Source organism: Panthera tigris, chromosome X, assembly GCF_018350195.1.
Source record: "Panthera tigris isolate Pti1 chromosome X, P.tigris_Pti1_mat1.1, whole genome shotgun sequence".
NCBI classification, from domain to species: Eukaryota; Metazoa; Chordata; class Mammalia; order Carnivora; family Felidae; genus Panthera; species Panthera tigris.
The window spans coordinates 47,642,147-47,667,715 of record NC_056677.1 but is presented as its reverse complement, the minus strand read 5'-3'; the positions used below and the strand labels follow the sequence as shown (position 1 = coordinate 47,667,715).

Genomic DNA, 25,569 nt, shown 5'->3' with positions numbered 1-25,569 from the left:
CAGAGATGTTTTTTTTTCTTTTTGCTATTACAAATAAAAGCACTATGAAAATTAGTGTAAAAAAAATCCATACATCCAAATAAATAAAATGTTCAATGGGAGGTTGTGATGTATAGCTGAAGTTGATAACCACAATAAGGTATCCCATGTTACCTCTCTTGATTGTATGTCACAATATTTCCTGTTTTATTTTTATTTATTTTTTAATATTTCCTATTGTAAATCAAGTTTATTATTATCTGCCTGCCTGGATGATCGCAGTATCTCAGTCTGCTTGATGTAAGAGGTAGATATGGAGGAACAAGGAAAGGATAAGTTGAGAATGTTAAGGTAGGTACCACACAACAAAAGTGATATTTATATATGGAGGATGGGGCAAATTCCATATCTTTTAACATTATGACACACCTTTTCTTTTTCATGAATTATTTTGATATTTACATTAAGTTTCAGCCCTAATTTTTAACAACCTTTATAGGAATGAACCCGGGCTGTATTAGCCTCACCTGAAAAAAAAAAACCCTATAGATGCTCTTTTAAAAATAACTGCAATATGACATCTCTGAGTCTTTGAGTCTTTGATGGTTTGAGGCAGGTCAGGTATTCAAAGCATGCTGAAACACAGCTTCTGCAATCCAGAAGAAGTTATTTCACAAGGTTGATTTTCCATTTAGCATACTTAAGGAAAAAGAAGGCATGGACAGCTCTCCTATTAGATAGATCATGCTGTAGAGACTTAAAATTTTTCAATCAGAGTAAACTGAACTCAAATGGCACCAACACTCCACCAAAGGTCTCAGCCTCCCTTCTTGGCTTGCTATAATATTGCTGCGTGGCCCCTGGAATTTCTTTAACCATTGTGTTAGGGTGTGACATTATGAACATCTCCAAACATCATTTAATCTGATCTATTATAATTTTTGGTCAATATACACTCTCAGAAATTAGCCCCAGTTCCCCTCATGAGGCTCAGAATTCTTCTCTCCAAATCTCCCTACAAGTCTCTCTGTCTCTCCCTCTCTCTCTGTCTCTCTCTGTCTCTCTCTCTCTCTCTCTCTCTCTCACACACACACACACACACACACACACACACACCATACACACACACCACAATGAAGCCATCTATTATAGGCCTGGATCTCTGGTCTATTTTCCCAATATCCTTGATCCATCAGTACCTGAGATTGGTTCCACAGTTCACCAGAGATGTTAACCTAAGTATAGGTGGGAATGAGGCCACTCAACAAGGGAGAGAACATGTCTAGTAAGAACTTCTTTCACAGGGATCCTGCAGCAATTCTGGGGCACTGATGAGCATAGTGATGGCAAATAAGATAATATTCCTACAGTGCCACAGCTTGGTGTTCTTGCTCTTTTGACATAGCTTTCCAGATTCAAGCCTAAGCATTTGATTGGAAAACTCCATTTGGAGAGAGAAGAGGTATCTCATGCAAGAAGTCCATTCCATATGGGAAGATTTGCCTTAGAACAAGGATGTAGAGTTGGAAATTACACCAGCAATCACACATCTTCCTAAGGACCCTACCTGTCAGGTCATCTTGCCAAAAACCTGCATGGAGGGCTCTAATAGGAGATCCCACTGGCCTTGATTGGCTCCTATACAGAAAAGTATCTTGGTGGGGCTTTTCATGTCTATCTCAGATGGAAAGAGTCCAAGGCATGGAACGTATATTCAGATACACCTAAGCATCAGCCACATGCCCAAGACTTCCACAGAACAGAAACAGGCCATCTTTCCTTCCAAAGAGGAAACACAGACCAAGATAGCCATGTTCCCTGTAACACTGGAACCTCGGGCTCCTTTGCATCAGATCCAGTGGGCTCTGCTTGTGAGCTACAGCTATATTACAGAACTTCCTAAGCTCCAGTCCCCAGTGGGTACTCAGCACAATCTTCATGAAAGGAAAATGGAGAGCCTCATTTTTGTAATGAAATTCATGACCTTGTGGATTAACTACACCCAACTGTATCAAACTGATGTGCTATGGGTCTATAACATGATCCAGACAAATGAGAAGGTAAGTGAGTGGGTACTGAGTAAATACCTACAAGTAAGTCATATAAAAGCATGGATGGAGATATGGTTTTACAACACAGGGGGAGAGTTAACTAATATATGAACATTTGACCTCAAAATAATGTACATCTTCAAATTGAACTGAACCACTCTGGGATGTATATGAGTTGGAAAGTACAACTGAAGATCCACTTATGAAGCGCTTTTAGGTCATTTGGGTATTTTTTAGTGTTTTGCTATTGGCCTTAAAAATACTTTCAGTGATTTAGCAGCTAGAAGGATACATATAAAAGCATGACTATGTCCAAATGTTTTTTTCCTATGAGCTGCTGCTAAACATGTCACAGAATTCCCAAAGGAGACAATCAGACCCAGAAAAGACAACAGGAAACCAGAGTTTTGAAATTGAGAAGATCCTTTCAGAGGATGCCTTTCCCTGCCTCACAGGATGATGCTGAAGCTTTTTGATGGGGTATGAGGTGTGATTCCATGTTTTTGCCTATAAAGGTTCTCAAAGCATTTCTTGGATACATAGAGGGATGGAATCATGATTTCATCCATGGATGGATGATGGATGGATGGGATGGATGGTGGACAGACGGACAGGCATGCACATGGACAGACAGATATATGGATGGACTGAGACAAGGTTGTGGAGTATCTATGAGGTCACAAATGCCTTTGCTGTACAAAAGTCTTTATGAAATTTTCACAATATAGAGAATCCTGAGATCTTTCAGTGCATGCTTTTTGATGGAGACAACCATTTCAGGGACCATAGATTCAGCTAGGATTCAGAGTCCTACATTCTGTCAGTGCTGATAGTGTTCTAGAGGCATCTACAACATGGTGGACATGCAGTACAGTTAAGTGGTCATACCTTTAGGCTTTGGAGTCAGTCAAACCTGGGTTTCACCATCTCTATTCCTCGGAATCACTGCTGTAAAGCAAAGATTATATTAGACCTACCACATTGTTTTGAGATTAAATGAATCAAGGTATTAGGGTTCCCAGCACATAGTAAGTACCCAGTAATGTTAGGTTTTCATTACTATTGGCTATGTTAATATTTATGTTGCCTTAGAAGACCAAGGGTTTGTATCTAGTAAAATGGGTAGGGGTTGCAGTGGTCACATTACCATATCCACTACATCTACAGAGATTAGCATTGTAGCATGGGGAAATGGCTGTTGGGAGACTCAGCTACAGGCTTAGGTCACCTTAAATGCTGGAGTTCTGTGTTGTTGAATGTGGTGCGCACTCTGGGAAAGTAACCAGGAGATGGAGCTGTCTCTCCCTTGGCAAATGTAGCCTTTCCCTCAGGAGAACACGCAGGTATACCAACAAAGAAGTGGAGGACTAGGAGTGGTGTGAGGAAGGGCAATCCCTTCAGTTACACTTGATGAATGTCACACTTACCGTCTCCATGTCCCACTCTCCACCCCACCCTGAGACCATGGTAAACTCTTCCACCTCCTTCTGCAATTCCTTCATGTCCACTTCATTCAACTCTAGTCCTTCTCACTCCTCTGAGCTCCTGGCAACCTGAGCCACTCAGGAGATCCATTGAGAGTCTTCTAACACATCCATGGGCATCAGATTTCTCCTTTGATTAAATGCCTATTTCCAAAGACACAGGCTGTCTCTGCCATTTCTCCTCATAGCTGACCACAAGATCCAGAGAAGCACAGTGTGGAAGGTGACAAAGGGGTGAGTATTAAGAGCTTTGTGATTGGCAAAATGATCAAGAGATGGTTGGACTCGTCTTCAGAGAACAACCCAGAGAGCCATTAGCTTTGGTGGAAACAGTCAGCTTAGAGATTTGAGTCTAATGTCCCCTATATTATTAACTGTATGGCCCTCTAGGGTTTTTAACCTCTCTGAAGCTCAGGTTTTATAATAAGAAGTGGGCATAATTATTTTTCCCCCGTAGCATCGAGAAGATTTGGGGGATAATGAAGGTGAAATATCACAGAATAAAGATTTTCATTGAATGTGATTTCTAGCAGCTGTCACACCCACAAATTGGACTCATTGTGATCACTTCACTCTCATCCACTCCATACACACAGATCCATGCAGATGTACATGTGTCTGTGCATACACACGTGTGTTAATAAAACCTAAGCCTTTGACTTCCTAAGGAAACCTTTCCGTCACACCTCTTGAATTAGGGGACAGTGCTTGCAAAGCCATTTCAAGTCTGGTTCTCTGATGAGGTCACAATGGCAAAACTCTAGTCACCTAAACTTATGTGTTCTGAATTCCTTTCAGGCCTCACAAGACTTAGCTGACTTTTGCTATAACATACACCTGCAGATATCATTGTACACAAACTGTCACAGAGCTGAACAAGTTTTCCCATCCAAAAAATGCTATCATCTGTGGTGGTAATCATTATAATTGACAATCTTAATAACTTTTTGCCCCATGACATATGAAGAAACCATGCCCACTCTAGGACAAATATTAAAATAATACAATGGCGCTCTGGTTTCCACAAAGCAAGAGTGAAGGAGCTCTTCACATGCACCACAATAAGGTCACCACAAAACAAGGAGAAGCACTTGGAACACTTAAGCCAGTGGTACCAGCACCAATACACAGGCTTTTCCCATTGCTTCCCTCATGGGGAAGAGGGCTCACTCTACCTGGACACTCTGACTGCTAGTCCCAGCAGCACCCCAGCTAGTGATCTGAGTCTGTATCCTCAATCTCATTCTTTTCTGCCTTGTTCCATATAAACAAAGTAAGGTACCTTTCAGAAATTACTAACTTTGACAGGACTCTAATACTGAGAAGTCTTCCTCCAACACTCTTTCCCCAGGGCTAGATTCTGTCTTCTCCAGAATCAGGTTGGCCATGTGGAAATTTTCTCCTGGACTTATCTATCGACAGGTACCTCTGGTAATCCCTGCATTCATTTATGTTGTGAAAATGTGCTTTTCTCTGGTTCATTGACTCTCATCTGGGTCCAGTAGTGCCAGAACAATATTATCAAATTATTAACATTATCCCCATTGAAAATCATTATGATGCAATGGGAAAATGTATAGCATCTACTTCAAAGGGATGTGAGAGGTACACATGAATGATTAAATCACAAAGGAAATACATTTAAATAGTATTTAAATACTATCTTTGCTACATAATAACATTTAAGAGATATAACATTTAAGAGATTTAACATTTAAGAGATAATTTGAGAACCTTGGGGAGTAATGGCTGTTAAAATGTAACAATAACAGTACTGTAGACATAAGATGATGAAATGTTCTTGTGAAGACTCACATTTGATGAGTTGGGGAAACACATTCTGGTGTCCACAGGACACAAAATGCAAAGAAGTTTGGAATACATTGTTATAAGGTCCTTTCACTACACATGAAGATGTATAATATTATTTGAATGTAGATTCCAATTAAAGTTGTGTATTGTAAACCCAAAGGCAATAACTAAGAGAAGGAACTAAAAGAGGTAAAAATGGTAAGTCAAATAGCTGTGACAAAATTAAAACATATAAAGTACTGAATTAATTTAGATAAAATTACACGTGGCTGCCTCTACCACAGACAGGACAACCAGATAAGAGAAGCAGGAGGTAAATGTGGGAGATTGGTGGAACCACTCAAGACATTTCATTCCAATCCCCATGACAGTGGACTCTACTGAGCTGTATGTCTTACTACCTAAGGGATGAAGGTTTTCACCAGATGATGTGGTAATGGGTCCACAGAACTGAAAGCTGAGCCTGTGCCACCTGGTCATTTTGGATTTCTCTAACCACTTAGGATAGCAGGCACAGAAGAGGTTCATGCTGGCAGTGCACAAGGCTCATCTGATTATCCAAGGATATAGAACTGCTGCCACATAGATTGGTGTTACTTGATGTTCCTCCTCCTAGTCAGTCTTTTTCTTTCCCATTAAAAAACTTTTCATTGTGCATTCAGAAAATAACAAAACATAATGAAGTGTACAAAGAGAAAAAAATCAGCGTTACAACCACCCGGGTAAAGAAATGAAGAGGAAGATCGGGCAGGTAGAGGAACAAAGTTTGTCACTGCAATTATAAAAGCAATGCATAGCTCTTATTTTTAAAAAAAATGAGGAATGATCCTAAAAGCACAGTGAAGGACAAAAGAAACATTGTAATCACTTGTGATAGAATTATGGTTAAAGATGGTGCACTCATCTCTTAATGGTAATTCTTTATATAGTGGATTTCATGGCTTACGTAAAAGTAATGCAAACTCAAGTGTTCAACAAACAAGTTATCTTTGGATTTGGTTGGAAATCATGGTGTGGCTATTTTACCTCTTAAACTCTCTGATGAGATCACAAGATAAAATCCCAGCCAGTATTAACTACATCAGAAAGCAGATAGACCCAGAAGGGAATGCATTTTCACATTTGAAGAGGGTTACTTTACATGGTCTGGTAAAATTAGAGGATTCAAGAGAGAAAACATGGAAATATTAAATCAGTTAAATGTCATAAAAAATAAAATCTGTATCTGAACCCCTGAAACAGTTTTCTAATCACACAAAGATGTTGGTCCCCTGTACAATAACCACATGAAGGGCATATGAGTATGGGGAGTAACATTGAAAAACCAGTCAGTGGCACCAGCACCAACACACAGGTACTCATATAGGTCTTCCATAGGCGACTCCCAAAGTCTTCCATAGGAGACTGTTTCCCATTGCCAAGCAGTAAGAGAGGATATTTATCCTGCTTGACTGCTTCAACAGCTTCTCCAATTATGACACCCCAGCAGTGACCCAAATGTGTTCCCAGGTCTCCTCCCTCCTCTCTTATTCAGAGTCTATACCTTTAGAATCCCTCTTGAGATATTTGATGAGCTGCTCTAGATTTAAATTCAATCAATTCATAACTGGAAGGACAAATAGAAGTAGACAATACCAGTAGACAAACCTGCGTTTTAATAATATGTTCCTTTGAAATGCACATATATTTGGTATTCGTGATTGAGGCAACACATGAGAAATTTCTTCAGGAGAATGTGATACTCCCTTGTTAAGAGTGAAACTTATTTACTTACATGTAGGTTATCTCAACTGAATGTTTAACCCAAAACAGTGCAATGTGTGGTTACTTCTCCCGTGCATCCTCTTGCTTCAAATTCTTGAAATTGGATCTCATCATTGACTTCCTTTCAATAATTCAACTCTACTACACACATACATTCTATCAAACCTAGCACTTCTTTGTGGAGGCAGTCAACAAAATGGGACAAAAGCACATAGAAATCAGAAAGTGATTCACAGGACATACACATTTTGTGTATTTTTGACACCAAGATATAGGGTAAAAACAAAGTGTCAAGGGAGGAAAGCAACAACTGGCATCATTTGAACCATATCATGGAGATTTAGGAATAATTGTTACCCAGCCATCCTTTCTATTGACTAGCACCACCAACTGTGCCCCAAAGGGATGTTAAAATTATAAGCAGGAAAGATTGGGACCTTCCTGGAATTGAATCAATTTTCATTATGATAAGATTTCCAATCATAACTCTGGTCTTGTTATTTCTCCGACCACTGCTTACTCTTTGGTCCCTAATAGGAATCTGTGCCCAGGGTCTGGCAACACCAGCATTTGTTCTTGAATCCATTCAAATCTCTGTCACGTGAGGATGAGAATTTCAGTTTACTTTTAACCACTGTTTTAGAAGCCTCTGAAACATTCTTTTGCTTTCCTGCTACATCTCTAGTTGGAGCTTCTCTCTCCCTTCTGCTGTTGAAGCACTCTTTCTGGCCGAAATCTAGGAAGATTGGTACCTGGGCTAAGTGCCAAGCCACTGAGGCCCTGCACAAACATTTCCCAGAAGGAAGGATGTAGGGTCACTTTCCTCTTTGCTGGCATCCTAGAGACATTCAGCCTATGTCCCTGGCAATATTGACATTGACATGCACATCTGAATCTATTCTGATCTCTATCACCTGAGGAAGAGATTCTGGTTTCCCTTTGAACCTGATAAGGTGCCATGTGATCTAAGTGTCCTCATTTCATATGCTCCAGAAACATTTTCTTCCTCTAAGGACACTCTGATATTTCCTACCGCCTCTCCTGGAGGGTTTTCTCATCTCTGTACCACTGCTGGAGCAGCCCTTCTCGTAGAAGGGCAAGGTATTTGGTGCCAGAATTGGGGCTCACATCAGTAGCAATTCTGAGAGGGAAGGAGAACAGGCTACTGTGACTTCCTAGCAAGTCTCTTTAGAAATCATTGAATAAGATTCAGAAATCAATGTTGAGCTTCCAGTTAAGGAATGACTAAGTCACAGGGATGAAAGGTACAGCATGGAGAATATAGTCAGTGGTACTCTAATAGCATTGTATGGTGACAGATGGTAGCCACACTTGTGAACACAACATAATGTATAGACTTGTTGAATCACTATGTCACACACCAGAAACTAATGTTACATTGTGTACTAACTCTACTTCAATTATAATCTATCAATCAATCAATAAATAAATACATTTTTATATGAAATTTATTGTCAAGTTGGTTTCCATACAACACCCAGTTCTCATCCCAACAGGTGCCCTCCTCAATGCCTATCACCCACTTTCCCCTCCCTCCCATCCCCCATCAACCCTCACTTTATACTCAGTTTTCAAGAGTCTCCTATGGTTTGCCTCCTTCCACCTCTGTAACTTTTATTCCCCTTCCCCTGCCCCATGGTCTTCTGTTAAGTTTCTCAGGATACACATAAGAGTGAAAACATATGGTATCTTTCTCTGTATGACTTATTTCACTTAGCATAACACTCTCCAGTTCCATCCACGTTTCTACAAAGGGCCATATTTCATTCTTTCTCATTGCCACGTAGTATTCCATTGTATATATAAACCACATCTTCTTTATCCATTCATCACTTCTTTAAAGAAGACATCCAGATGGCCAACAGGCACATGAAAAGATGCACAACATCACTCATAATCAGGGAAATACAAATAAAAACCACACAGAGATATCACTTCACGCCAGTCAGAGTGGCTAAAATGAACAAATCAGGAGACTCTAGATGCTGGAGAGGATGTGGAGAAAAGGGAACCCTCTTGAACTGTTGGTAGGAATGCAAACTGGTGCAGCCACTCTGGAAAACAGTGTTGGGGTTCCTTCAAAAAATTAAAAATAGATCCACCCTATGGCTCAGCAATAGCACTGTTAGGAATTTACTCAAGGGATACAGGAGTGCTGATGCATAGGGGCACTTGTACCCCAATGTTTATAGTAGTACTTTCAACAACAGCCAAATTATGAAAGAGCCTAAATGTCCACATAATCATTTTAGAAGATAGGTGTGGTAGCATAGTTTAATCTCAGCCTTTCTTTACCTTTAAACCAGGGCTACCATTTCCTGATGTCTCAATTTCCTCTATTACCCTTACAATACCTTTAAAATACCCTCCATCCCCTCTGCTGAAAGCTGGGTATTGGCAAAGTTATCATAATGTTACATAACAGAAGTACCAGGGAACTTGGAAGGGTTTCTGTGTTAAATAACTCCAGAGGTCACTTTTCACATAGAATCCTATGTGATTGGGACTTCCAAGAGCTATACAGCCCAGTGCAGCATCATTCTTGAGACATCATTTGTTCGCAGCAAATTTGTGTACACTAAGAGTGGTCTTCTGGATAAAGGAGACTTAGAAATTAATATCGATCCAGATCCTTGAGCTAAAAAAGAAAATAAGCCTCAGTCAGTTGTTACAGAATAATTCCACATCCACTACTAAAGAGTGGTTCCTCTGTTGTCTGCCAAAATCATGCCATCATTCTCAATGTGGGACAGTGGCATTCTGGTTGCTAGGATAAAATGCCACCAGGTACTCTTGACTTGATATTTCCTTGAAACAACTGACTGAGAATTCTTCTTTCTTTCAGGCTCTGGCCCAGAGAAGTTTAGGCTCCTTCTCCAGTAGCTCCACAGAGTTCCTGGTTTTACCCTTGAAGGTATTTGACACCAACGTCAGCAATTCCACTCCAAACAAACAGATTCAAATAAACAGATCAAGCATGTCTCTCTTCCTCTGGTTTGAGAGTATTGAAGCCTCTCAGAAGGCAAACCTTTTGATTTTTCCTGGGTCAGTGTGGCAAGCTTAGGTCCATTTGCCAGTTGTGGCTTCTCCATTGGCACTCAGCCTTCATTCTTATCAGCAGAGCTTCTCTTCAACCTTGTATTTTAATTTACCCAGTTACACTGGGTAACTTCCTGGCTTTCCTACCCTCTGATGATCCCTCTTGGTCCAAGGAGGTCCTTACCATGCATGCCAAAAACTCTGCCTTTCAATAGATTATAGGTCCTGGGACTGTGCTGGCGATGCTCTGGAATCACTCCTTGGCATGCATCAAGCACATTGTGTGTACTTAAGCAGAGCATCAGGGCATTGGAGAGCTTATGCAAGGGCAACAGGATGTCCACAGAAATATTGAATAGGACATAGGCCTTTTCATGTCCAGATACTGTTGCACACTGAGAGAACAGTGTTGTCATTAAGAAATATATTTGGGGTTTCTGGGGAAGCTCAGAAAACAACTGAAGATAAGAAAAAGGGAAAAACAGGGCCATTGGGAAACAGATGAAATTGTTTCTACTCAGGCTAAGTTACAGGAAGTTAAAAGACCTACTCCTAGGCCTAATGGGATACTGAGTCTGGATCATGGGGCTTGTTAAAGTGAGTGACATGTAAATTTATACCTTCCATGTTCGTCACATAGTCATTATTTTATCTTACTTTATTATATTGAAGTTCTTATTTGATACAGTTACTTGCATTTGTCAGGTAACACAGATATAAAATCATTTTTGTACATTTTAGATTTTAGAGACCAGTAGTTAAGATGGAAAAGCAGCATGGAGACTCTAAGATTATCTCATCCCTGAAGTGCAGCCAGATCAGCACCAAACAATTTTGGATACCTTGGAAATTGATCTAAGGATTAACACAAAAATCTGCATAACTTGATCCACATAACTTGGCAAGTACATAGTGCAGAGACGTGAACTGGGGAAGAGAAAAGCTACAGAGAGTAGGGAGCTGTTTTTGCAGAGAGAGCACAGAGAAAGGAAAAGGGGAGAGTGCAGTGCACCAGTCATGCAAGAAAAGCACTCCCCCAAAAGTAGCTGGAGAGAAAGAGAGAGAAAGAGTGGAAACACTCACAAGGGACTGGACAAGAAATCTGTTCCCCAAAACCATTGACAGGAGGAAAGGAGTGGGTTTAAATACAACCAGAATTCTATAAACAGTGGAGCACAGAGTCTGAAGTTTTGGAGCTCAGTGCCTGGTGGTGCACTGGTGAGGAAGTAGGATGAATCTCCAGTAGCAGGCAGCAGGATCTGAGGGGTCTGTGTGCCACACGGGGAGAAACCATTCCCCTGCTTGGAGTGCATTTGGTAGAGGCCATACAGCCTCCCCACAGGCAAAGGTCCCAGTGGACCCCCAGAGAGCAGCCATGCTTGCTGATACTGGGACAAAGACACCAGAGTTTGGTGAAACCTGGTGTTGGTATGTTGTGGATTGCCATAATCTCTGAACCTCTGCCACTGACCAATACCACAAATGTTTCCTGGGGCAAGTGGCACCTGGCCGTTACTCAGAGAAACCCTCCCTTAGAGAGTCAGCTTGGGTCCAAGCTGCAGGGGTCTCTGAAGCATGGGGCTTTGAAACACAGCCCCATCTGAGATAAAACTCTGAAGGGAGGTGCCACCTGGCAGGCAGACAACTTGGACATGGACAGGGTAGAGGTGGGGAGTGGACAGAGACCTGAGAAAAAGGAGGGGGGATTGGTCACGGATCGGTGAGAGTGTGAAATTCCTGTGCCAGAGACTAAGGAGCTGGGTGAAGACATTTCCACCACCCCAGAGCATGCACCCAGACATGCAAGCACACCAAACCGATCCACCTGAGTAAGCTAAGCAGTGCCACTTAGTGGAGAATGGAGCTGTTATAACAAGTCTGGCCGAACTGTGACCTCCAAGCACATCCTCTAGAAAACCAGCACAAGTCACTCCACCTGCTTAGTGTACGGACTATAGAAGGCTTCATTGTTTCAGTTCTAGGGGAAACTGGATGTAACTCCATTCGGGTTTCATTCTGTTCGCTTCTTCATTTATTTGCTCATTTTATTTGCTACTATTTTGCTTAAATTGTTTTCTTTTTTTTCATTTTCTTCCACATTCTTGGTATGAAAAGAGAAAATTTTATTTATTTGTAGTTCTTACTTTATTTTATTAATTTTTATTCTATTTCATTTTCTTTATTTCATTTTATTCTACTTTATTATATAATTTTTAAATTCTTTCATACTTTTGTTTCTTTATTTTCTTTCCCTTTTTTCTCTATTCTATCAAACTTCTTTCAACAAGCAGACCAAAATACACCTAGAGTCTAACTTCCTTTATTTGATTTTATGTTTGGTTTTTAATTTTTTAATTTTAATATTTGACTTTATTATTTTTTTTCTTCCTCCAAAATGACAAAACAAAAGAATTCACCCCAGAAGACAGACGAGGAATAAATGAAGCCAGGGGCTTAATCAACACATATATAAGCAAGATGTCTGAACTAAAATTTAGAACCATGACAGTAAGAATACTACTTGGGGGTGAAAAAAGTATAGAATCGCTTTTGTGGAAATAAAAGAAATAAAATCTAGTCATGGCAAAATTAAAAATGTTATAACCAAGATGCAATTTTGAATGGATGCCACAATGGCAAGAATGGAAGAAGGAGAGAAGCAAATCAGCAGTTTAGAAGACAAAACCATTAAGAATAATGTGGCAGTAAAAAAGAGGGAAACAAAGGCAAAAGAGCATGATATAAGAGTTAAAGAAGTTGGTGAATTATTAAAAAGGAATTACATCCTAATCATAGGAGTCCCAGAAGATAAAGAAAGAAAACTGGCAGAAGCTTTATGTGAGCAAATTGCAGTGGAAAGCTTTCCTAATCTGGAGAAAGACACAGATATCAAAATCCAAGAATCACAGAGAACTCCCATTGGATCCAACAAAAACCAACCATCAACAAAGCATATCATAGTCAAATTCACAAAATACATAGACAAGGAAAGAATTATGAAAGCATCAAGGGAAATAAAAGTTTTTAAACTATAAGGGAAGACAGATCAGATTCACAGCAGACCTATCTACAGAAACTTGGCAGGCCAGAAAGGAGTGGAAAGATATATTCAACATGCTAAATTGGAAAAATATGCAGCCAAGAATTCTTTATGCACCAAGGCTGTAATTCAAAATAGAAGGAGAGATAAAAAGTTTCCCAAACAAAAACTAAAGGAGTTTGTAACCACTAAACCAGCCCTGCAAGAAATTTTAACAGGGATGCTTTGAGTGGAGAAAAGACGAAACAAAACAAAAAAGACCAAAATATACAAAGACTAGAAAGGACCAGAAAGCATCATCAGAAACACCGACTCTACAGGCAACACAGTGGTGCTAAATTCATATATTTCAGTACTCACTCTGAATGTCAACAGACTAAATGCTCTGATCAAAAGACATAGAGTATCAGAATGAATAAGAAAACAAGACCCATGTAAATGCTGCTTATAAGAGACTCATTTTAGACCTAAAGACACCTGTAGATTGAAAGTAAGGGGAGGGAGAACCATCTATCCTGCTAATGGTCATCAAAAGAAAGCTGGTATAGCCATACCTATATCAGGCAAACTAGATTTTAAAATAAATACTGTAATAAGAGATGAAGAAGGGCATTGTATCATAAATAAGAGGTCTATCCACAAAGAAGACCTAACAGTTGTGAATATTTACACCCCCAACGTGGAAACACCCAAATTTTAAATCAATTAATCACAAACATAAAGAAACTCATTGATAATAATAGCATGATAGTAGGGGACATCAACAACCCACTTACAACAATGGACAGATCATCTAAGCAGAAAATCAACAAAGAAACAGTGGCTCTGAATGAAACACTGGACCAGATGGACTTAACAGATATATTCAGAACATTTCATCCTAAAGCAGTGGAATATACATTCTTCTCCAGTGCACATGGAACATTCTCCAGAGTAGATCACATACTGGGACACAAATCATCCCTCAGCAAGTACAAAAAGATCGAGATAATACCGTGCATATTTTCAGACTACAGCACTATGAAACTTGAAATCAACCACAAGAAAAAATGTGGAAAGATAACAAATACCTGGAGACTAAAGAACATCCTACTAAATAATGAACAGGCTAACCAGGAAGTTAACAAGGCAATTAAAAAGTACATGGAAGCCAATGAAAATGTTAACACCACAGCCCAAAACCTCTGGGATGCAGCAAAGGCGGTCATAAGAGGGAAATATATAAAATCCAGGCCATCCTAAAGAAGGAAGAGAGGTTTCAAATACACAACCTAACCTTTCACCTTAAAGAGCTGGAAGAAGAACAGCAAATAAAGCCCAAGAAGAAGAAGGGAAATAATAAAGATTAGAGCAGAAATCAATGATATAAAAAAACCCACAGTAGAACAGATCAATGAAACCAAGAGCTGGCTCTTTAACAAAATTAACAAAACTGATAAATCCCTAGTCAGACTGATCAAAATGAAAAAGAAAGGATCCAAATAAATAAAATCATGAATGAAAAATGAGAGATCACAACTAACACTGCAGAAATACACACAATAACATAATATTATGAGCAATTATAGGCCAAAAAATTGGGCAATCAGAAAGAAATGGACAGATTCTTGAAACATATACACTACCAAAACTGAAACAGGAAGAAATAGAAAATTTGAACAGACACATAACCAGTAAAGAAATTGAATCAAAAATCTCCCTACAAATAAGAGTCCAGGGCTGGAAGGCCTTCCAGAGGAATTCTGAACATTTAAGGAGGAGTTAACACCTATTTTCTTGAAGCTGCTCCCAAAAAAATAGAAATGGAAAGAAAACTTCCAAACTCATCTCATGAGGTCAGCATTACCTTGATTAAAAAACCAGATGAAGACCCAAGTAAAAAGGAGAACTACAGGCCAATTTCCCTGATGAATATGGATGCAAAAATTCTCAACAAGATATGAACCAACAAGATCAAAAAATACATTAAAAGAATTATTCACCATAATCAAGTGGGATTTATACCTGGGATACAGCTGTAAATGCTGAAAAAAAATCATTTGACAAAATACAGCATCCTTTCTTGATAAAAACCCTCAAGAATGTAGGGATAGAAGTATCATACCTCAAGATCATAAAGGCAATATATGAAGACCCACTGCTAATAACATCCTCAATTGAGAAAAACTGAGAGTTTTCCCCCTAAGGTCAGGAACACAACAACAATGTCCACTCTCACCACTGTTATTCAACATAGTGTTGGAAGTCTTAGCCTCAGCAATCAGACAACACAAAGAAATAAAAGGCATCCAAATTGGCAAGCAGGAAGTAAAACTTTCTGATTCTCTATGTGGAAAACCCAAAAACTTCACCAAAAAACTGCTAGAACTGATCCATGAATTCAACAAAGTCACAGGATATAAAATCAATGTACAGAAATTGGTTGAATTTCTATACACCAACAATGAAGCAATGGAAAGAGAAATCAAGGAATCAATCCCATTCTCAATTGCACCAAAAAACAAAATACCTAGGAATAAACCTAACCAAAGAGGTGAAAAATTCTATGCACTGAAAACTATAGAAAACTTATGAAAGAAATTGAAGACATACACACACACACACACACACACACACACACACACACACAAATGGAAAAACATTCCATGCTCCTGGATAGGAAGAACAAATATTGTTAAAATATCAATACTACCCAAAGCAAACTACATATTCAATGCAATCCCTATCAAAATAACACCAACATTCTTCATAGAGCTAGAACAAATAATCATAAAATTTGTATGGAACCAGAAAAGACAAATAATAGCCAAAGCAATCCTGAAAAAGAAAACCAAAATGGAAGGCATCACAATCGCAGACTTCAAGATGTATTACAAAGCTGTAATCATCAAGACTGTATGGTACCAGCACAAAAACAGACACATAGATCAATGGAGCAGAATAAAGAACCCAAAAATGGTCCCACAAATATATGGCCAATTAATCTTTGACAAAGCAGGAAATAATATCCAATGGAAAAAAGACAGTCTCTTCAGCAAATGGTGTTGGGAAAACTGGACAGTAACATGTAGAAGAATGGACCTGGACTGCTTTCTTACACAATATACAAAAACCCAAAATGGATGAAAGACATAAATGTAAGACTGGAAGCCATCAAAATCCCAGAGGGGAAAACAGGCAACAACCTCTTTGACCTAAGCTGTAGCAACTTCTTATTTGGCATGTCTCCAGAGGCAAGGAAAACAAAAGCAAATATGAACTATTAGGATATCATCAAGATAAAAAGCTTCTGCACGGTGAAGGAAACGATCAGAAAAACTAAAAGGCAACCAATGGAATGGGAGAAGATATTTGCAAATGACATATCAAATAAAGGGTTAGTATCCAAAATCTATAAAGAACTTACTAATCTTAACACCCAAAAAACCAATAATAGAGTCAAAAAATGGGCAGAGGACATGAATAAACACTTTTCCAAAGGAGACATCCAGATGGCTGACAGACACATGAAAAAATGCTCAACATCACTCATCATCAGGGAAATATAAATCAAAACTACTATGAGATACCACCTCACACCTGTCCGAATGGCTAAAATTAACAACTCAGGCAACAATAGATCTTGGTGAGGATACAGAGACATGGGAACAATTAAGTAATGCTGGTGGGAATGGAAACTGTGGCAGCCACTCTAGAAAACAGTATGGAAAAGAGTATGGAGTCTTTCTGGAAAGCCGTATGGAGGTTCCTCAATAGTACTACCCTATGACCTAGCAATTGCAGTACTATGTATTTATCCAAAAGATACAGAATGCTGATTTTAAGGGGCACATGAACCCCAATGTTTATAGCAGCACTATCTACAGTAGCCAAAGTATGCAAACAGCCCAAATGTCCGTTGATTGATGAATGGATAAAGAAGTGGTATATATATTCAATGGAATATTACTCAGCAATTAAAAAGAATGAAATCTTGCCATTTGTAACAATGTGGATGGAACTAGATTGTATTGTGCTAAGTCAGAGAAAGACAAATATATGACTTCACTCATATGTGGGATTTAAGATACAAAGCAGATAAACATAAGGGAAGGGAAGCAAAAATAATATAAATACAAAAAGGGAGGGAAACCATAAGAGACTTCTAAATACAGAGGACTGAGGGTCGCTGGTAAGGTGTTTCGGTGGGCAGAAGCAGTAAAGGAGTGAGGTGCACTAAGGAGGACACTGGGTGGGATAAGCACTGGGTGTTATATGTAAGTGATGAATCAGTAAATTCTATTTCTGAAAGAATATATTTTTTTTATTAAAAAAGATTTTAGAGACCAAAATCTTGGGTTCTATTAGATGAGAATAAATGAAAGACTTTCTCCCTGGAGAAGACTATGCATTTTCTGCTCTTCAACCTAAACATCATTTCCCCAATAGTTCCAATTAGTGTATTAAGAAGTGGCAGCTGAATATGTAGTGTTGTCAATAACAGAAACGTTCCCATTGCCTATAACAATACTGCAGTCAAAAGAATCATGAAAATTTCCGGTCAAAGGTGCACCAGTGTAGGATCCTACACATGATTTAAGCAGCTAGACCACTTTTGTATAGCTGGTTTCAAGATAATTCTCTTAGTTTAAACTAAACGAGACTAAACCAAGCTAAAATCTATCAGAATGGCTTCTTGATGAAAATATTTGCCTTTATTGCCTGGTCTTGATTCATATATGCAACTAATCTTCTCTTTTAGATAATATGTACCCTAGCCACAGCCACCATCAAGGATGAACAAGAAATTCAGGAAGAGACAGAGTCTTGTATCAGGATCAGCTCCAAGATTCACTCACCCTATAACAAGTAACAGATACAGAACCTTCATTTGAAAATGGGAGAAAAATGCTGCTATGTAGAAAGGAATAAGAGTTTAGAAAATCATTTAACATGATTAAGCTCTGGTGAATAGCTTAAAGTAAACTTTGCCCCTGTCTAATGTGTGATTAAATAAATAGCAAACTGCCCCCTGGAGAAGATTACTTAATGATTATTTAATTCTACAGCAATAACCAGGTGTTCTTTAGGCGAAAGAAGGGCTCTATGTTAATTGGAGAATCACACAGGTAGTTGTCACTCCTCTAAATTGAAAACCCAATGACACCTGCCAGAGACCAAGGGGAGATTGAGAAAAACCTTCACTTAACCAAGGGGTTGGCTTTTGTTAATTGAAGAGAGTCACACTTTGTTATTACCCATGGGAGACTGAGTTGGTAAGTCAACACCCAGGCATATAAGCCTCATAAACTTAAACTCATCCAGATTTATCAAATGCCATTTAATGCTGTCAACTCACCAGTTCATTGTTCTTTCAGCCATCCTGATGTGTACATTCTTTCCTGTTTAATTTATGCCAGGAAATCAATCAGACTGGAGGCCATGAACTGGCAAAGCTGTCATTGCAGGAGATGCTGAAGGTCTACATGTTTCATGTATTAGCTGCATATGAAAAACTTTCATAAGAAAAATAGATTAAGTTTGGTGTTGGAACTTTTCTCATCAACACACACACACACACACACACACACGGACTGACTGACTCTTTCCTGAGTTTCCATGGTCCACTTCAAGAGTTTAAAGTGTTTGGTATTAGCCCAGATGCAATATGTCAGGTCCTGTATAAATGTCCAATTAGTAGTTATCTCCAGCCCCTGCTCTAAGGGTCAACCTGGTCTTCACTATAAAAGTAGCTCAAAAGAAGAGGAAAGGTGTCCTGTTTAAAAGTGGGAAATTTCTGGTTTTCAACCCCAGCATCACTGCTTTCTCACTGGGTGCCTTTCAGCAAATCATTAGCATCTTTCAGATGTGGATCAGGATCAGATGTGGATCAGATGTGGTTGTCATGTGGGTAACTTGCTACCTCTCCTTCCCCATGAAATGGATAACACATATCAAACCTACCCTCAGGGGTTATTGTGAGGAAATCACAGTATGTGGCTCATAGTGGGTTCCCATTTCAGGGATGTTCCTCTCTCCTCAAGCTCCATTCCAACCTTATCTCCTATGAAGCATTGTACTCTTGCTTTGTGTTCCCATTTATTTACTGGCATTTATAAGACAGAGTCCAATATCACCTCTTTAGTTAGCCTGGATCCCCTACTTCAAACACCTAATTTTGAATAAAATCCAAAACAGTCCCATCTTATTTTCTTCTGATATTCTTTGAACATTCTTCTCCTTCAGAGCAGAGATACCTAGTTATGAAGAGCTTATTTCCTTTCCTGCTGTTAGGTTTTGAGTTTTAAGACCAAAGGACAAAAACTGACCTTTTGACAAGCAGTTAAACTGGCCATATGATTCTACAAACACATTGCTTCTGAAACATTAACTTCTAACTTATCGAGAACATGAAAATGTTCATTATATCCATTTAACAAGACACCCCTCATAATTTTTGGGGACAGGGAACTAAGTTCAGAAAGAAGGTATATTTCCCATTATGCACCACATCAACTTTACTCTGACAATCTAGGGCAAAGCGTAGAAAAGTCGGTGAAGCAAACAGGACTCAACTGTCATGGACTCATGTCCTACACTTTTCACCCAATGCATACACTTCCAAATGCAAGGAGTCCTCTGGTCCAGTGAGCCTCAAAACAGTGAGCTCTGTTAGTTGGACAATAACACCATGGCCATTTTAGTTTACTCTGTTTTTTCTCTCTCAGTTCTGTTTGGATTGGTGACTGGTCCAATGAACCAGTTCACCTCCTGAAGCAGTGTTTTACTTCCAAAAGCTGCATGATGTACTACTCTAGATGTGGAGTCAGTTCATGTAAATGAATTAAAGAATGCTTTGGCTCGGCCCTGAAACTTCCTCTTCATGTTACTGATATTCCTTCACCCTTCTTCTACTGAGTATGATAAGCACTCAAAAGTCTAGGTCAACTAGAAGTAGCTCCCCCCCCCCCAAAAAAAAACAAAGCCCAAGTCAGTGCATATATCAAGGGTTTCATCTCTACTCAACTTCCCCTATCTGCCACCAAACAAATTGGTTAGCTACCCTTTAAATATCTGATTGAGTTCTGGGGCGCCTGGGTGGCTCAGTCAGTTGAGCATCCGACTTCGGCTCAGGTCACGATCTCACGGTTCGTGAGTTCGAGACCCGCGTCGGGCTCTGGGCTGATGGCTCAGAGCCTGGAGCCTGCTTCCGATTCTGTGTCTCCCTCTCTCTCTGCCCCTCCCCCGTTCATGCTCTGTCTCTCTCTGTCCCAAAAATAAATAAAAGTTAAAAAAAATATCTGATTGAGTTCTGAATGACAAAGTGTCCTAATATAGTTTTAAAAGGCAGGGTCATATATAAATACAGCATCTTACTAATTTTAAATAACTTGTTGTAAAAGGGTCTCGTATTCTGACACTGTTAAGCAGCCTCATAATGGAAATATATTTTAGGCTACAAATATTTAGACAATCTGCAGAATGAATAAAAGACTTTATCCCTAGGGATGACTATACATTTCCTGCTCTTCAACCTAAACATCATGGTCTCTATGCAGAAGACAGGGTGGAGATTACATATTACCTTTACTGAGCTAAGAGATTTACACTGGAGACCTTGGACCAAAATTATACTTACTTTGAAAAAAATAATGTTTTGTCATGGTCATAGCTTCATCACTCATATCACTAAATGGGTGGAGAATGAAAAAAATTTTGTTTCTTGGGTATTTAATGATACTTCGTTTTTAATGCATGGATTTTTAATATGATTCCATGTGTTTAAGCCTGTAGAATTATTCCTGGGTATTTCTGAATCATGTGTGACATGGAAAACCACGTATTTTTGACAAGAAGAATTTTGCCTTTGGGTTGCCATTTTCTCTGTAACAATAAAGCAAACAACCAAATACTAAAGATGGCAACCAGTTTGAACTCCCAAACCACAGGTACACACGTGATTCAGAAATACCCAGGAATAATTCTGCAGGCTTAAACACATGGCATAATATTAAAAATCCATGCATTAAAAATGAAGTATCAGGGCACCTGGGTGGTTCAGTCGGTTGAACATACGACTTCGGCTCAGGTCATGATTTCACAGTTTGTGGGTTCGAGCCCCGCATCAGGTTCTGTGCTGACTGCTTGCTCAGATCCTGGAGCCTGCTTCAGATTCTGTGTCTCCTTCTCTCTCTGCTCCTCCCCCACTCATGCTTTGTCTCACTCTGTTTCTCAAAAATAAATAAATGTAAAAAAAAAACAACAACGAAGTATCATTAAAAACCCAAGAAAGGAAACTTTTTTTCTTGTCCTTTGAGTACAGCAGTCATAAAAAAAAAATTCTTATGCCAACTGTATTATTGACAAAAAATAATGACCCATGCCTACCCTATAAGTTTGGAGTCAATAGTGCTATAACTTTTCCCCCACAACACTGAAATTTCACCATGAGCATCTGACCTTAAAATCCTATCAATACTAAAGGAAACAACTGTAAATATAGGTGTGTGTGTGTGTGTGTGTGTGTTTCTTCTTTCTATAAGTTTTTCTTTTTTCTATTTTTAATGAAGTTATTTATTTATTTATTTAAATATAATTTATTGTCATATTCGTTTCCATACAACACCCAGTGCTTATCCCAACAGGTGCCCTCCTCAATGTCTATAATAGTTTTTCAACAAAGTAGGAACATACCTCAACATAATAAATGCCCACAGCTAATATGAAAAGCCCACAGCAAATATCAACCTCAATTGGGAAAACCTGAGAGCTTTTCCACTATGGTTAGGAACAAGACAGTGATGTCAACTCTCACCACTATTATTTAACATCGTACTGAAAGTCCTAGCCACTGCAATCAGACAACAAAAAGAAATAAAAGGCATTCACATCAACAAGGAAGAAGTCAAACTTTCACTATTTGCAGACGACATGATACTCTAAACAACACAAAAGACTACACAAAAAAAATTGCTAGAACTGATACATGAATTCAGTAAAGTTGCAGGACACAAAATCTGTATACAGAAATCTGTTGCATTTCTATATGCCAATAATGACGCAGTAGAGAGAGAAATTAAGGAATCAGTCTCATTTATAATTGCACCAAAAATAATCAGATACCTTGTAAGAAACCTAACAAAAAAGGTAGTTTTCATTTTCAAACTTTAGTTAGTTCTGTGACTTTATAAAATCTTGTTCTTTTAGTTGATCTATTTTTATATCTTTTCCAAATCTTGACAAATGGCAAAAAACTCTTTCTAGAGCTATCTATAATTCTCATATCTGCTTGTTTGGCTGTGTCAACTACCAAGTATAGTGAAAAAAGAAAGATGTGAACATGCGAGAAATTACTATTACTATTACTAGGGCACTTTTCTTTAAATCTAGTGGCAGGTTGGACCTCTGGCACTCTGCAGGGCAGATAACTGGATACATTCTGATTCTTGTCCACAGGGCTAATCACTGAAGAATTAAGCACATATGAGATCACTATTCAAATTTGGTTGGCTATTTAGTATGACTAAAGAACACAAGAACATATCCGTCCTCTCTAAATGAATGCTATTGTCTATTTATTATAATACTGCCTCAGTAATCACTTCTAAACCACACTGATCTTTGCAGTTTCAATGGCAGAAGCTGGCTACTTAGTCTCTGTGAAGAGTTCCTTGAATATAAAGAGACAGTAGTCAAAACCACGTTTATAATTCTTGTCACTTTAGGCATCAGATTAGGTAGCTTACACTTTGTTAGCATCACCTATAGACATAATAGGTCGAATTGTAAATGAGATCACATAAACTACTAACATCACAAGTTCATGTTCAAGACAGAAAGTTATTATATACTTATTTTCTGGCAGAGCTGTGCAATGTTTTCTACTAAGTCTGAAATATTCATGCTGGAGTATTAATGATACAGAAGTTATCTGAGTATACAAGAACTATAGAAAAATCTATAAAGAACTCCCCAAACTCCACACCCGAAAAACAAATAATACAGTGAAGAAATGGGCAGAAAACATGAATAGACACTTCTCTAAAGAAGACATCCAGATGGCCAACAGGCACATGAAAAGATGCTCAGCTTCACTCTTCATCAGGGAAATACAAATCAAAACCACACTGAGATACCACCTCATGCCAGTCAGAGTGGCTAAAATGAACAAATTAGGAGACCCTAGATGCTGGAGAGGATGTGGAGAAATGGGAACCCTCTTGCACTATTGGTGGGAATGCAAATTGGTGCAGCCACTCTGGAAAACAGTGTGGAGGTTCCTCAAAAAATTAAAAATAGATCTACCCTATGGCTCAGCAATAGCACTGCTAGGAATTTACCCAAGGGATCCAGGAGTGCTGATGCATCGGGGCACTTGTACCCCAATGTTTATAGCAGCACTTTCAACAATAGCCAAATTATGAAAGAGCCTAAATGTCCATCAACTGATGAATGGATAAGGAAATTGTGGTTTATATACCCAATGGAATACTACGTGGCAATGAGAAAGAATGGAATATGGCCTTTTGTAGCAACGTGGATGGAAATGGAAAGTGTTATGCTAAGTGAAATAAGTTATACAGAGAAAGACAGATACCATATGTTTTCACTCTTATATGGATCCTGAGAAACTTACCAGAAGACCATGGGGGAGGGGAAGGAAAAAAAAAGTTGGAGAGGGAGGGAGCCAAACCATAAGAGACTCTTAAAAAACTGAGAATAAACTGAGGGTTGATGTGGGGTGGAAGGGAGGGGAAAGTGGGTGATGGGCATTAAGGACGGCACCTGTTGGGATGAGCACTGGGTGTTGTATGGAAACCAATTTGACTATAAATTTCATATTAAAATAAATAAATAAATAAATACGGAGAAAGGACCCTTACTCAGGGCCCTTGTCTCCTCCTCGTTAGCCTCTCTTGTTTTCATTACTGTGTCTGCTCTCTTGCTGGACAAGAGAGAACTCCAGACTTAAAGTCTGCGACATAGTAGGAAGCATTGAGGAAATGACAGAGACATGTAAGTTGACCCCAAGCACCTAGGACAATTCTTGGCAACTGACAGATGCTCAGTAAATATTTGAATAAATAATTGAGCTGAATAAATTGAGCAAAGTTTTAGGTGATTCCCAACATATGTTATAGCAGAGGAGTAGGTGTGGTTTAGCAAGCCAAGTTTAGTGAGTAGTTGCATGAAGGGGATGAGAAATAACAGTCAGTGAAAGCAGATTACATCTGGAAGGTAAGGGGAAGAAAAACGATCCATTAACTTGAGAGAAAAATAAGGTAGACACAAAATTAGTTAGGAACAGAAAAGAGCACCTCAATGGGCTGATGAAAGGACCAGTGGATAAACAGAACCGGAAAAGATGAATAGTATTAATTACAGAGCATTTTCATAAAAACAGAATGAGAATGCAGGGGTTCATTTACAATGCAGAACTATGTACCTTTTAATCATAAAAACAGATTAAGCCAATATTTTATTTAAGCCTTGACTTTCTTCTCAACTCCATTCCTCTATGCCTCAGAATTTTTCATTTCTGTGAACCTCAACAAACAAAATGTTCTTCACCCCTAGTACATATTCCATCCCTAGAATCATAATATGATGTTTATTTTAAGACAGCTGCAGAAACCAAATTAAGCAAAACAAATGATCCTAACCAAGTCCATCCAGGCACTTGAAATATGTGCTCCCAAAGTTCCAATGTATTTAAAATGAAAGGCCCATGTTTGCTAATACCAATGAAACACTGTGGAATTTTATGAACTGTAAGATACTAAAGAAATTTGGCTGTTGAATTACCACCGCTTTCCAAATTAGCAAGTCAATGGCATTCAAGTATTAACTTCTCTGTGTCAATGGAATAATTTATGTTTTCTGCAGTTCAGTTTCCCTCATAAGATGACTAGGTTTTGAGTTCTAAGTTCTTTCCCAACTCATAAATATTCATAATAGAATCTATATAACTATGTAACCATAAAAAGACTTATACGACTTCACCTTGTTTCAACTCTGTAAAGGGGTTTTCAACAAACAAAATTGACAGGTAATCATCACCTCTAGAAAAATGTATGTGTGCGCGCGTGTGTGTGTGTGCATCTTCAATTCTTTAAAACAACTAAGATTTGAAGATTCGGTTGTAATATGAAATCACTTGAGATTGCTTGGTATATACCATGAACAAAGTTTCTTAAAATTTATGCAACAGATTAGGCAATCTTTGGAAAGCATTGTCCCTCCATTTGAATGTATTTTTTAAATACAAGCTAATTTCAGAAGTTTCCATTTTGCCATAGGGTTTGAAAACAGTACTAACAACCATTATTTTGTTCAGCAACAGTTTTGTCTGAAATAAAATCTTCCAACGCAGTTCTGTATCTCAGAATGTATATGATCA

At 38.7% G+C, this 25,569-nt stretch overlaps 1 pseudogene; it reads right to left on the bottom strand.

Annotated features, from left to right (window-relative positions):
* Positions 1-7,706: 7,706 nt before the first annotated feature.
* Positions 7,707-25,569, bottom strand: part of LOC107179792 — a 29,266-nt pseudogene continuing 11,403 nt past the window's right edge.